The sequence below is a fragment of the Neolamprologus multifasciatus genome, chromosome 6 (genome assembly GCF_963576455.1).
Source record: "Neolamprologus multifasciatus chromosome 6, fNeoMul1.2, whole genome shotgun sequence".
NCBI lineage: Eukaryota > Metazoa > Chordata > Actinopteri > Cichliformes > Cichlidae > Neolamprologus > Neolamprologus multifasciatus.
The window spans coordinates 18,159,460-18,174,722 of record NC_140444.1 but is presented as its reverse complement, the minus strand read 5'-3'; the positions used below and the strand labels follow the sequence as shown (position 1 = coordinate 18,174,722).

Genomic DNA, 15,263 nt, shown 5'->3' with positions numbered 1-15,263 from the left:
TTCATCAACTGAGGTACAAAAGGTTTACTGAAAGATCCCAGATTTCTCTAAAGCAACATTTGTATCTTTTAGAACATGAATTGTGTATAAAATATAGTTATTACTACTCTTTATCTCTCTCGTTCTCCCTTCTTGTGTTATCCAAGTCAGACTTTCTGTGTAAGGGAAATAATTGGCAGGCTGTATAATTATTGCTAATCTGTGTGTGTGTCTGTGTGTGTTTGGCAAGACCATCAGCCCCTTGTGGTTAGAGCGTGCATATTGACTATTACTATTATTATTATTACTATTATTATTCTTGTAGCATTTTTAGTGCAACCCTAAACATGCCCGAGTCGAATTGGAAATAATGTTTTAAGACCTTCCATCGGCTCCTGGGATATCATTTCTGGAGCAAAGATGTTCTGTGCTCATATTTCGACCTACTAGAGAAACTTTCAAGTGGTGAATTTTTATAATTCACTTCCGTGGGCTCGTCTCTCTCTCTCTCTCTCTCTCGTTCTCTCTCTCTCCCTCTCTCGCTCTCTCTTTCTCTCTCTCCCCTCCGGAGCTTATCTCTGTGCGCATCGTCAGCATCAGTTTGAAGTCAAATCTGACAGCCGCTGCCTTTCCCGGTCCTTTAACGGTCTCTTTTACTCTCTGGTGGTCATCCCGCCTCATTTAAGAGGTACAGCCCCGGATTACAAAGCTATACGTGTGTAATTATTGATCTACTTTTCGGGTGGGTAGGTGGGGGGAGATTGACCTCGATTGCCGCCCGAGATGTGGGAATCTGGCTGACGTGCTTTTTTGTCAATGTGGTCTTACCTTTTCTCTTTGCAGTTTAGTCGGGACTGTGGGACCGCATCTGATCGCTGTCTTCAACTTGGGGCGAAGAAAGACACGGGAAACTCCTCGGGATTCTCCATACACCGCGCGCTGATCTGGATATTGTGGTGAGTACACTTTGACCGGAATTGTTGCTTGATTTTTTTTCCTTCCTCATTTTTTGCGGAAAACATCCCAAAGTGCCCCATTCTGGTTCGCTGTAATGGTCCATATCGGCAGTGTGTTGAAACACCGAGTACTTTTGTCTTTTTATTTTTGGTTTATTCTTTTAATAATTACCATCAGATACTTCAAGAAGTGTTTTGTCTTTTTGTGCCAAAAGCGGAAAACGAGCGTGTGCAGCGCAGCTCCTCCGCTGCTCCCTCTACATTTTAACTTCTCGCTTATTATGCATGGGACTTAAACGTGGCTATTTGTGACAATTAGAAGTGGTGTCAGTATTCCACTCACGGACGGCGGTGAGAGTAAAATACAGCCGGCCGGGTGAGGGAGTTGGGGGGTGGGGGGCAGATTAGGTGAGATGAGTGAGGAGTGTGAGAAGAAAGGAACGCAGGGATCCCTCAGGGAAAGCGCTGCTTCCCCCCTTTTTATGAGGGGGATTTTATTAGTCTTTTTATTCCCTACAATGATGACATTATCTGATAGTGTTCTAAAGCCTCTACTTAATATGCTATTATTGTCAGTGCCATTACTACTCATTATATATATAGTGACATCCTACAGTACAACTGCCTGTGCTGTAGGCACAAATCTATGAGGCCATTTTCTGCTTTTATTGTCCTGTTTATCAATTAAGCTTGTCTATAATGGAAATATCACACTTCCTCCAACATAAAACATTACTCTCCCACACACCATCCGTTAGCATCTCACCTCCCACATAGCCACACTTGCTGTCCACAGCCGATTATCTGGTTATGTGCCACCATTTGCACTAATAGAGAGTCCCTACTTAATGTAATGACAACTCTATCTGTCAGGCCATGCACAACAGAGGGCTGCTTAAAGGCTCATAAGCGGTGTCATCAAGGCCAGATTGAGAGGCCATAAAGACACAGAAGACAAGACAAAGTGCCTTCAGAGGTTGTCTGAGTAGTTTTCTGATGTGGTTTATTGTCCGAGTACAGTATGGGGCTGTCATTGTGAAGCATGCAACCCAGAATGTGTGTGCCCCGATGTGTGTGCGTCTTAGTGGCTGTTTGTGTGAGCCGGATCTGCTCAGTCATGTGTGTGCAAGGAAAGAATAAGTGAGCATAAAGAAAAGAGGGACAGAGAGAAGGAGAGAGAGGGGGAGAGATTATGCTAACTCAAAGTATTGAAGGAAAAAAGAAAACCCATGTAAGCAGTTTTTCTTTTTAGCCTATATATTTATATATTTAGCTGTCAGGGTCTTCACTGAAACAAACTTGGTTCTTTTGGCTTTGACATGCTTGTCACCAGCTTGAGGTGTATATGAAAGAAGGCCACTGCTTATTTTAGCTACACAACCTGCAAGCATAAACAAGAAGAGGCTAAGAGGACTGACCAAACAAGAGCATAGATTTAAACACATATGAAGGCAGCTTGTAACTTAGGTGACATGAGTGGAAAGTGCCGGGTTCACTTGCACTTACGCTTCACTGGCCGAAAAGCCGAGGTGAAAACGCACGAAGGCTACCGTCTTGCCGCCGCTCGGCGGGCTCAGGATATTCAATAATCAGAATTTATTTCGTGTTGTCTAGCTACATTTACCGTAACAGTAATAATGTATCAAAGAAAATTCATTTCAGTGGGAAAGTGTCCTCTGTCGTACCTCCTCAATTTGCCTCCTGCACTCTGTTTAGATGAGTTTCAGTTCTGGGATTCACACAGATGTTTCAGTGGAGAATTTGAACCTCATTGTAGACGTGGACAGGCAATCATGCAACGAGCCAAACATTTAGCCTTTATAACCCCCATCAGTTTTTTTTTCGTCAGGTGAAAATGAGATGTAGTCTCAGATGATGTGCTGATATGCTGCCGCTGATGGCAGTCAAGATGATGATGATGATGGCAGTCCTATTGTGGTTCTTCTTAATGATAGCTATAATGCTGACCAGTTGATTATCGCTCACGCTGAAGGAGGTAGGTATATTTACATCACGGTTATGATGCTGTGATGGTAATGCACTACATCTTAAAACAGAAGAAGATTAAAAGCACTTCATTTCCCACAGTGCTTTTCATTTTGAGATATGTGCAAGTTCTAGTGTCTTTGAGCGGAGGCAAACACCAGGTTAAAGGAAGAAGTTAAGTATCTTGACAGCAAGACAAATGTCCCTGCTTGTATTTGGTGGCGTTATTAAGACGGTGGGCTGAGAGCATCACCACAGTTTTTTTAGAACATGACAACCCATGCAAAATGGTAGAGGCATACAAAGCAAATCCTGATTTTTTTCCATGTGACAGATTGGGTATGTTTTTCTTTTTTTCCTTTCCTCCGGATGTTGTTTGTTCTCTCGGATGCACACTTACTAAATCACACATAACAGCGCACACACACATGTACTTATGTGCATTATCTAATTTTCAGCATGGACAAATATGACAACGAGGAATGAAGAATTTAACACCAAAAACTCATTGATGCAGGCACACAGTCACATTTGGTTACATACTTAGGTAAAACCTCATTGTGTCTTTTGCTTATCCTCCACCCATTCTGTCAAACAGAACATGGCCTTGGGCTTAAAAATATCTGAGTACAAACACAGTCATACTCACACGGACACACACAGTTTTTGCAGGGACAGCCCTGGCGTGCTGGCACCAAACCAAAGAGGTGGTGATAACGAGGCTGAAGTTAGTTAGGATTTTAGCTGCGCCTGAACCTCCTAACACCCTTTCTAAATCTGATTCATCCCAAAATGAGATGTTTTTCCAAGAGAAGGAGATGAAAATACTCTCTCTTCCTCTGTTTTTCCTCTCCCTCTCTTCTTCCCTTGCCAGTTGAGCTCATCCACCCCCCCACCCCCCAATCCACCCAGCCTTCTATTACTCTCATACTCTCACACACTATCTGTTTCACACCCCGTTCCTCCCTCCCGTTCTCTCACATCTCTCTCCTCCCCTGGCACCTCGATGTGTTTCTCTTTAATTGAGATGCATTTCAATGTGGTGCAAATTAGCTTTCTACAGCTCCAGCCTAAACGTGCAACGTATGTAAGCGTGTGCCCGTGCATGTATGCATGCATGTGCATGTGCACGTGCTTGTGTGTGAAAAAATTCCCACAGTTAAAAGTGAAGGCGTTATACGTTCCTATTCATTTCTCCATTGTGTCTACTGATGCCTCATCTCTCCCACAAATTTACATTTTTAGTACAGCGCTAATAACGTTCGCTGGTTTGGAATGCTTTAGTTCGTCTCTTTTGGCTGGAAGAATTCACTTGGCCACCCTCTATGGATTTGAATTCTGATCTGTGCCTCTGAGAGATGACAGTGCATGGCAGCTCATTAGGGAGAGGGATGGAAGTCAGGAGGGTCAGGAAGGTTATAGAGACATGTTTCAGTTATCCACTGCTTGTCTTCCTCTTTCCTGATCTGATCGAGCGCTGTTTTGCTAAAGGGGAAAGCTGCTTGGTGATATTCTGCAAACATTGCACCATGAAGGCAGTGGTACAGTGTGCCTCACTTAACACGGTAATGGACTGATAGACTGTTAAAAATGTTTTTGAGTAGAAAAAGAAGGAAATTTGTGCATTTTAAGGAAATTATAGAAAATTAGAGAAGTGTTTTGCAGCCTGGGGATTCACAATCCAAAAGGTCAGAAGATAAATATCAGGTGTAGGGGGGCTTAGTGTTAGGTAATTAACAAGATTACAAGATTAGTAACACACATTTTGATATTGCAAATTCAGCTGACCTTTTCTGACTTCTCAGAAATGTTCTAATCTAACCTGTTATGTGACCATATGAACTTTTCACATCTTTAAAACTCCTCAGACTCTCCTTTAACATATACTCACTGGCTGAAATGCTTGCCCTGCCTGACACTATGTCCCAGGTACGTCTAGTATCAAAACATTAACTTTGTTTAAGTTAAATGATATTTTTAATCCCAAATGAAAGTAATGAAAGAAAAATAACATTTTCAAAATAAAAGCCTCATGTCGGACTTGCATGCTTAATACCCTTCCTTGCGATATTCAGCTCTGCTATACAACTCCTGCTACTATAACACTCTTTGTGTGTGCACATCTCTGTTTATATGCACATGTGTAGGTGAGAGGTATGTGACTGTGAACATGGTGGGGTGCACTTTGTGTGTGCCGATGTATGTGCACATGCATGTGTGTATGTGCTGGAGCAGGAGAAGTCATTAGGGAGAGTGATGCTGACAGTGGGGTGACCTTGGGGCTCCCAGTCTTCCTCCTGTCGATGAAGGGGATGACTTAGTGCCTCCCTCCCCACCCATGATGGCTCATTTATTATCATTAGGCACACAGTCAAAAGATGCTGCTCAGACCCTCAAGACAGAGAGTTACGTCTGTGCATGTGTGTGTGCATGTGCTCGTCTGTGCGTGTATGTTTATGTCACTGAGAGTGAGAGACAACAGGATGGAGACAGAACAGGAAGCCTTATCTCTTATAACTGCTGCATGTCTGAGCATGTGTTTGTCAGCCTGTGCTTGTCACAGGTACGCTTGCCTTCGCGTTAGCTTGTGAACATGTGCTTATCCGTATCTTGACGGCAGACGCGTTGCCTGTCAGTCCACATCTGGCCGTGTGCTTCACTTCTCTGCCTGCGCACCACGCAGTATAAATAAGGGTCTGTGCCATAACCCTAACCTTACGTCACCTGAGCCAGCCAGCGAGCAACATCAGTGGTATATGGCTACATCAGGGCGGCCTCGCTGCTATCGTTTCTCAGCGTGATGGATGGAGACTTCTGCAGGCCAGTCAATACCCAATCTGAGCCCCACTGTCCTGATTTAAGATACAGCAGCACCCAGGTGACACACTCAGAAGCATGCCACTTTAATCACTCTGAACATCAACTCTACACTGCCAAGATTGGTGTGTGGGTGGGTTAGTGTGTGTGCATAAGTGCGTGTGTGTGTGTGTGTTTTTGTGTTAGTATCTCACTCTGTCCAGCAGTACTGTAATCACACAACGATCGGCAAGTGCTTGCACTTCTGACAGAGTTAACATTTCTTTAGAATGTAAAGGGAGTGACATAAATAATGTATACGAGGTGGGATTTATGCTGTGTGTAGCTTGAAAGGTAGGATAAAACATATATTATATAACGGGGGGTGAAAATTGCACCAAGCCTTATATGAGGTGAACATCCCCAGCTGTAACCCCCATCACCCATAAAATATACTTCTAACAGCTTTGAAAAGGTCTAAATGTATCTGTTGTCTTTATTTGATTCACTGGAGTCATAACAACGTTGGAGTGTGATGTCGTACTACTATATAAGAAAAAGTAGGCAGGGGGGAGATAACTAGACACAGAAGAGACCTGAGAGCACAGTCTGGGTTAATGGTTAATTTCTGGAGAAATCATCGTAATTTTCAGCATTCAACCCAGAACTCGACTTCCCCCTGATCGAGTACCTTAACAAGCCTGTGAAAGCATTTTTTATTCTTTAGCTGCTAGGAGCGAAGGTGTTATACAAAATGAAAAGGTGAACATCTAACTGATGTATTCATCTTTACGTATTCACTATGTGCTTACACACCACTCATTAGTTATTATTAATCTCTGGCTCTCTTCCTCAGAGTGTTTTTCATCATGTCTTCCTCCCATCACCCCCAACCGGTCGCGACAGATGGCCACCCCCTCCCTGAGCCTGGTTCTGTCAGAGGTTTCTTCCTGTTAAAAGGGAGTTTTTCCTTCCTACTGTTTCTCTGTTTTATTGTACATTATTATCTTTACCTTACAATATGGAGCCATATAAATAAAACCAAACTGAATTGTCTCTGAACATTTTGCACAGGCAGTGAGTTTCGTTTACATTTAATATGTCCTCGCTATTTTATTAACGAAACATCATTCATGTAATTCAGTTAATTTGTTTTTTTTAGTCTAATGCATCTCACATTTGTTCTGCTTTACGGTAAAGCGTACTATTAGTGAAAAAGGTGGGCAACTTAAATTCAGCATCCTCGATGTGTAACAGTGTTTCAGTTTACGAGCGCACCGTGCAGGAGAAAAGGCTTCAGTGTGTTCAGTAATCAAGGGAAGATTGTGTTTGCATGAGTAAGCGGCTGGATATCACTGCTTTATCAGAGTAATCTGTTTGCACTGGTTCAAATTGTTCCCTCTTGACATGTCATCATTCACATACTATACATGCACAAAGCATACTTAGTTGTGTATACAAAAACACGCTTGCACACGCACACACACACACACACACACACACACACACACACGCAAACACAGCCCCTCCCATCCAGCCCCTCCGATTTGGCTGTTAGTCTAATTTATGAGGTGCCGTTAATTTGGCCTAAACGCTCGTTGCGAGACCTCCCTCCACTCTCATCCCTTCATCTCTGTATCCCTCCTTCTCTTCCTCCCTCTCATCAGTCACCCGGCAGAGTAAATCAGAGGGGTGGTATTGCACAGCAGGCAATACATAGACTGGACACCTTGACTAATATACCGCTGTCCTTCTCCCTTCCTCTCTCCCCGAGTCTATCGAACTTCTCCATCCCTCCCTTTCTCCAAGTCTCCTGGCCGCTGTCTAAATCAAATTTGGCTCTTCTCCTTTTCTCTTTTCCCCCCTCTGCTCTCCTTTTAGATTTGCTTCCCCCTCTTATTTCTGTCTACACTTCTTTTACCTCCCCTGTGCACTTTCTCTTCGCTCGTGTCCTTTTCCCTCCCCCATACTTCTTTTGTCCACCACTCTTCCTCCACTCTCTTTCTTCGCTCTCTTACCTTGCTTCTCCTCTCCCCCCATTCTCCTGCTCGTGTTAGGTGTAAATTTAGAACAGAAGGCATGAGGGAATGCTATGTGTGTTTGTGTGTGCCTACGTGTGTATGTGTGTGAGCGTGAGAGAAACTCTACATGAAAGCTTTTCAGACTCGCCATAAAGCGTTCAGATGGGGCTGATTAAAATCCTAAAGCCTTGGTTTTCATCCACATTTAGGATTCACATGAAATCGAATATACACACTCACGTGCACTCACTTATACACACGTGCACATGCGATTGCACATTAACACGCGCAAAACGCATGCACACACAAGTTTCCCTTCTCATTATCTTCCTTTTATTACCCTCTCTTGCTGCCTACTTGTCTTTTTTTTCTCCTCTCTCGCTCTGTCAAACACAAACACACTAGTGGAAGGTGTTCCCTTCCGATGCAGTGGAAGCGAACAGAAACAACATCAGGCATCCGAGTCTCCCTCATCACTTTACGTCACATTGTTCTTTCTAATTTCATACATTGCACACACTTGGGAGTAAACCTGCGCTTCAACCGCTCGGCACACCTATACATCACTGTCCATCTTCCCACCTTTCACCCCCTCCCTCCATCTCAATTGCTCTTGGTTTCGTGTCTATTTATTTCCCTTCTTTTCTCTTCTCATTTCTCACCTTCGCTCTCTCATGCATGCCTATCTATTGGCCCAATCTTTGTCCCTTCTCCTCTCTCTTCTTCAAAGTTCCGGAGCACAGAGGGTTTTTAGCTGTTTTTCAGTAAATGTAACAACATCTAGCCTTCTGTTCTGTTCAACACTCCCCCAACCCTCCACCCCCCTGCCCCCTTTTCACAATCTCTACCAGCCCCTCTCTCCTCTTTCTGTCACTTCTACCTCTCTCAGCAGTCTGCTAGTGCACACTTATAGTCGCAAGATAAAACATGCTACCTCTGCCTTATCCCTCTGTGTATTACATAAATCCACCATGGGTATCATTAAGCAAGGCCACCTCCAAACAGTACCTCATTCCATTTAAAGCTCAGACTCTTTGGACTAAATTGACTTGAAGTGGCTTAATTAGAACAGAATAGAATAGAATAGAATTTTTTTTAAAGAATAACACAAAAACATATATATTTTTAGATCATGTTTACTTAACAAGTAGGAATAGGTTTATTGCAGTAGCAACAACTAACACTTAAGGTTCATGTATGACCGCTGGGATCCAGTGATGCTCCAGCTAATGCGCTAAAAATGTAAAAGAAACTAACAGCTGTAGGGAATTTCAACTTCTTGCCTTTATTTTAAGCAAAGTTAAAACAGACCGACCCTCACATCAGTACTCTGAAATGTAATTAAAATCATAGTTGAAATGTTCCAGGTACCTGTACAACCTTGCCAACATTTTGCTTTAGCAGTCATTAATACAGCTTAGCTTGGCTTGCTGCGATCCTGAGAATGTTTCAGTCTTTTTTTTTTCCTAACTAAAATTTAACTGCACTGAATTTAACATTCAGGCTGCTCTAAAGTGAAAGTGAACCAAACTCCCTGGTCCAAAATCTAACATAAGACTACATAAGTAATACAAGTTGCTACAGAAGAGCTTACTTAAGCAGTTGCTGGCACAAAAAATTGGCTGTTAATTAAAAATGATAGACTGAATGTAGCGAGAGCAATTCTGAAAAGTTAAAAAAAAAAATCTGTGAAAACAAAATATTAGGCGCGTTTGTTTTGACTTTTAATAAGTTAGTTAAAAGTTAGTGTACATTTGCATGCATTTCCTATCTCCATCTTCAATAAAGCACTTATTTGCTGCTTTTATACATTAGAACTGTTTCAGTAAATGAGAGATTATTAGGTAAGATGATCATTCGACTAAACATTTAGAACCATCTATGACAAGCCAGTATCATCTAGAATAGAATAGAGATGTTCTGCATGCTTTATACTGTGCAGAAGAGCAAAGATAATCAAGTGTTTCTTTCATTTGCTTGTTTGAATTATATTGTGTGCTTGCCCATAGAACTGACTTGTGAAATTTTATTCACCAGTAAATATATTCAGATCTCGATTCAGTGTCATAAATCAAGGGTTATCTGCTTCTGGTAGTGCTGCCTGCCTGCTAACACAGTCAGGTAAGAGCAGAATGATGAATTATTATTATTGTATAAAAATATTTTCTCTTACTTGACCCCAACTTGATTGTGAGAGATCACTGGACCCACTCCAGTGTGAAGCATTAAAGAAAAGGTAGTTATTTTAATGTGGTTACGCATGGATTTGCATGTGTGAAACACAAGCGTCGAACTCCCCAGTCACTATGGGTCAACACTTTCAACTTAAATAATTATCCAATTCATAGACAGACACAGAACCTGCAAATCAAGTATGAATCAGATGTGTGTTCTTGTGTGAATCCATTATGTGGCTGTAACTCTGCGAGATCTCTGGGAGGCAAGCCAAGTGTCTCTGGCTGAGTCGCCTCCATTCGCTGTATGTCTGTTCAGTCAGCCACACAGAAGACAGATAGAACTACCAGTCTGCTCACCCCTCCAGTCACACCAATGTAATCAGACCTCAGCAGCCATAAACCACCGGCTATGGACACTCTGCCCAGCCCGCTGTCACACATACTCACACGCATAGAAACACAATCTCAAGTACACAGAAACGAATGCAAGTGTAGACTCATGCACAAGGACAGATCTGTGTGCGTAAACAGAAATGAAAGCACACAGACGAGAGATGCATGTACGCAAATCTGTACATGCTGACACATACATGCGCAGACTCGCAGCTTTAAGTGAATCATCGAGAGCTGAGTGGTGGGCCTCCATAAGTTTGAGCTTTTTGCCCAAGGAGCTTAGTCCAAGACATTCCTCTCTGCTTGGGCAGGAAGGATGTCTTCTGACCCAAAGGGAATTTTAATCATTTTGCTAAGTGCCACACTCTGCGTGTCTGTGTGTGTGCGTGTAAGGATGGACTACTGTCTGCTCTGTGTGAGTTACAGTAAGTGAAAGCTTGTGTCTTTATCTCCCTCCCGCACTGTCTCTTCCCTTCCATCATTCTTTTAGCACTTCCATCAGTGTCTGTTTCCCCCTCACCACCGCCTGCGTCTCAGGCCATTTTGTGTCTGTTTGTCTTTTTGTTATCTTGTATCTTTTGTTCTTCTTCTCAACAAACTACCGTTCAATGTCTCCCTCGCCCATCTCACTATCTTTCTTCACTCTCTCTCTACCTCTCCAGCTTTGTGGTGTGAACAATGGTGGATGACTGTGCTTTAGGAGATTTACTGCTGGATCCTCTCTCTGTCAGGTGTCGAGACGAAAGGAAAGCGATGACGAGGGGGGGGCTGAGGGGGCCCGGTGGGTTGGTGGGGGGGGGGGGGGGAGCAGATGGAAGATAGAGCAGTACACAGGGAGATGAAGAAGGCCGAGAAGGGAGGGAAATGGAATCAGAGGATGACGGCAAAGAAAAGGATGAGACAGAGAAGATTATGCAGGGGAGCATAGAATGAGATAGAATAAGAAAAATGTGAACAGAGTATAGAATAGAAGGAGAGGCTACACTATGTTTTTTAAAAGAGTCTCTGAATATAGTTTGACAGATCAGCCCTGTGCTCAGATGAATGCAGTTTCTCCTTTACTTTCCCTCCTTTTCTCACTTTCTCACATTAACACATCGCAGACACCGGAATTCATTCTGTCAGTTTCAGGTGAAACATGCATTCGCACGCTGACCAGAAACCAATTTGTGTTCTTTGATAAGCATAAAGATTTCCCCATGTCTCATTTTTATTTAAAACCAACTCTCTCAGTCAAGCCCCGAGGGCCTTGTGAGGGGCAAAAATTGAGGCTAAATGGTTACTGTGAATGTTTTTCACCCACTAATAGACTAGTTACACACTATACTGACCCCAAAGAGGAAACATGGATATATTGTTAAAGATCTGGCTGAGTGCCATAATGAAAAACAGAACATATATTCACAGATACATTTTATTTTAAGGATGACGTCACCTACCATCACCTTGTGAGCTCTCAAGCGGTGATCATATGTGAATGAAAAGCTACAGTGCTTAGTTATAGGGTTACACTTCATCCATAGACTGTGCAGGTGTATCACACGGACGCCTGCTAATTAGTGCTAAGTAACATAAATACTAACATTTTACTCACCTAAACTGAAGCATGCGGGATATTACATCAGTTCAGTTAAACATACAGTAATTATTTTTCAGAGAAATAAATATATAACAAGTGTGCCATGATGAAGAATTTTCTCATATAGTGCAACTTATCCTGCAAATCCAAAAATAACTACATCATAACAGCACAACGGGTTGCGAGGAATGGGCGAGCGGCTACAGGTACTAGTGAGAAAATGAGATGCAAACAAGGAAGTCACCACAGACGCCTGATTATACAACAAGGCAGGCAATTTATCCTGTTTTGAGGACAGATTTGACATATCTGCAAAGGTAAAACATCAGAAGATATTTGCTCCTTCTGGATGTTTGTAGAGATAAGCAGTAGGATTATTATACAGCTATTAGCTCAGTGCAACAGATTTGCAGATCATACAGCACTCTGTGGAACTGAGTCTTCAGTACATTGGAAACACACGATTATTTGTGCACCAGTGGTAATAGTTGTGTTTTCAGGTGACTTAATCTGCGATCACACCTGGACGCATTTATTGTAAAGTGTGTTCACTGACTTGGAGTGATGTTTGCACTATTTAGACCTGTTACACTCTGCTTACACTGAGAACTATTTTCCAAGGAGTAATAGTAGTAATTCTCTTATTATGGAATTACTTGATTTACTAAAAAAATGCATACCAAGTGTTCAGATCTCGTCTGTATATAAAGAACCAGACAGGATTGAGTTATACAATATTATATAATTATCCATATTTCTAGCTTGGATAATATAGTTATCTAATGGTCCTTGGAGCTCAAGGACTTTTTCTCTTCCGTGATGTCATCTCGAGACTGGAGCTGCATTAGCCCAGCACTGCTTTCTTAAAAGTGGTTGAAAGCACAATTCCTTAAGATTATGACCCGCTTGTTTTTTTATTCCTTCTCCAAGATAATAAAGTGTCCTGTGCTGTTTGCCTGCTTGTCAGCAGGATAAGAATAAACTACACGGCCAAATTTGAAAAATCTTAGTGAAAAGGTGGAACTCGGGCACTGAAGTACTCATTAACTTTTGGTACACCTCCAAATCCTTTATGTGAACATTAGGAAGCAGGACATTGTCCTTGGATCACTTTCTGTGTGCCGTTGTTGTTACTTTAATTCCTGTGCAGAGGCATTGGTACGACTGATACCATTTGCGTTTGTCTGTTAGCAAGATGATTCAAAAACTATCACTCTGTATTTGATGAAAATGGTTTAGAGACGTGGAGGATAGGCAAAAAAGGAAACCCGTTACATTTTCGCATAGATCCAGATCACTTTCTTTAAAACTGTGGAATAATAGTTAGAGATACACTTACTTTCTGCTTAATTTCAATCAAATATGTTATATTTAACTCCACTTATAAACACCTAAAAAAACTTCAACCCAAGCTGGTTTAATCCAGCACCAATTTGAATAACTGAACAAATAGCATTACTTGTTAAGCAGTAATTTTAGGTTTCTTTTTAACATCTTAAAACTCATTTTAACGTTTAAAACCATTAACAGCATGCACGTATTTCACAGTCAGAAGTCTAAATACCTTTTTTTTGCATTTTTTTCAGAGACAGCAAAACAATAACAGTCATGAAGCCACATTTAAACAGACAGATGTTTGATACACATTCATCACAAATGTGTGCATGCATGAATGACCACCATCGTGTGCTTTGAAGAAAACTAGAAAACCAAAGAAAGGACATGCACTGCGATAGAGAGAAAACAGAAACAGAAATCCTCTGAGGCACCCATCTGTCATAGAAAAAGAGGAGAGGCAAGCTGAGAGACAGGCAGTGACTGCGAATGGTGGTGGTGGTGGTGGTAGGGCAGGGAGGGGGGTTCACAAACTGAAAAACAGCATGTGAGTGTACAGACGTGGACTGTGAGACAGACAAAAAAAGAGAGACAAGGAGAAATGAAGAGATGGAGAGGAGACAGAGACAGGAAGAGGGAGTGAAAGACAGTCAGCTTGAGAGAGTGACAGAGTGCAGTCCTGTGAGGGAGAGTGTGTGGGTGAATGTGAGAGCAGCGCTAGCTAACTCGTCTGTCAATCTAAATCTGTGATTGACACCTCGGGGTCCAACATTCCCCACGTAGCCTGCTGGCTCTTCCTGTCAGGATGTAGGGCATGGGGTCACGCGCACACATGCGACATATAAAGGAAGGATCACATACCTACTGTGAGCTTTGTGATTGGCACACACGCACACATCCGTAACTGAAATGTGATGTAAATGTGCATATGTATGACTGTGACACGCATGCGCTTCCAGCATACACACACACACACATACACTTGCAGGCGGAGGGCTGGCAGAGGTGAGGTCTCCTGCGAGGTTCGGTCTCGCTGACTGGGTCTTAACTCTTGACACGTGACCTCTGACCTTTACACTGTCAGCAACGCAGCTTTTCCCCAGATCTCTCTCTTTTCACCAGATTGTCTGTGTGCATTTAGCCAGGCTCTATTTGTGTTTTTATATTTAATATCATTATACAGCCATTATGTTATTTATTATTCAGCTTCCTGCCCTTGTGTTTTCCTTCTGCCTTACTTTCTCTCACATTATCCTTCTCTCTCTTTCTTTCATGCCAGAAAACGACGATTCTATTAACATGCATGAAACTGTACTTTAACTACTTGCACCGTAGTACGAAGAAGATAACAAGGTGGCAAACTGGGTGAAATTGCTGTACATTTGAATATGATTCTGCACGTCCTTCCAAGTACACTCAGGGTGTTTTCTTTTTTGTCCTGTGTTTTTTTTTCTATGTCCTTTCTTACAGCGTGAAAGTCAAATGGAAACTTTCTTTTGTGCATGCATACAATTAAGTGCATACATAAAAGATAGTATCAAAACAAAAGACACATTTATGCATATTTAATGAGATGCACACGGCTATAGATTAAAAAAAAAAACACAATCAAATTGAAAAAAGGTTCAAGGTCAGATTTGAATAAGAACTGAGAACTTAAAACCTAATGGTGGATACGTTTTACCACAGACTCCGACCTTGCTGAAATTCAGTGATGTAACTCTGCTGAAATGACATGACACGTTTTTTTAAAAATCTGTGTGGCTGCATTGTCGATGGTGTGAAAACGACTGATTTCTCCAAGCGTCATTTGGTTCATGGGTAAAAATGAGACGAACCAAGTGTTATACGTTGAATTTTGTGTCTGTATAGCTTTCGTGTCCCTTTAGAAAATGTCACATGTGATTTACATGCACATACACACAAACAGTAATAAGAGGAGGTGTCCATCTGGCAGTCTGTGTATGTGTGCGTTTAAGTTTGTGTGTACGAGTGTGCACCAGTAGGGGTTTGTGACTAATGGGGTCATTATTGATGCTGA

General features: G+C 42.1%; 1 protein-coding gene across 21 annotated transcripts in view; it reads left to right on the top strand.

Moving 5' to 3' along the window:
* Positions 1–547: 547 nt before the first annotated feature.
* ptprdb (protein tyrosine phosphatase receptor type Db) overlaps positions 548–15,263 on the top strand; it is a 176,012-nt gene continuing 161,296 nt past the window's right edge. For 16 of the 21 annotated variants that reach the window (XM_085163726.1, XM_085163724.1, XM_085163721.1 and 13 more), the window contains exons 1-2: positions 548–667; positions 823–935. The gene's annotated coding sequence lies outside the window, so the exon portion shown is untranslated. Of the gene's footprint in view, positions 722–822; positions 936–15,263 lie in introns of all 21 variants that reach the window. The other 5 variants (XM_085163711.1, XM_085163708.1, XM_085163710.1 and 2 more) reach the window with 5 other exon arrangements.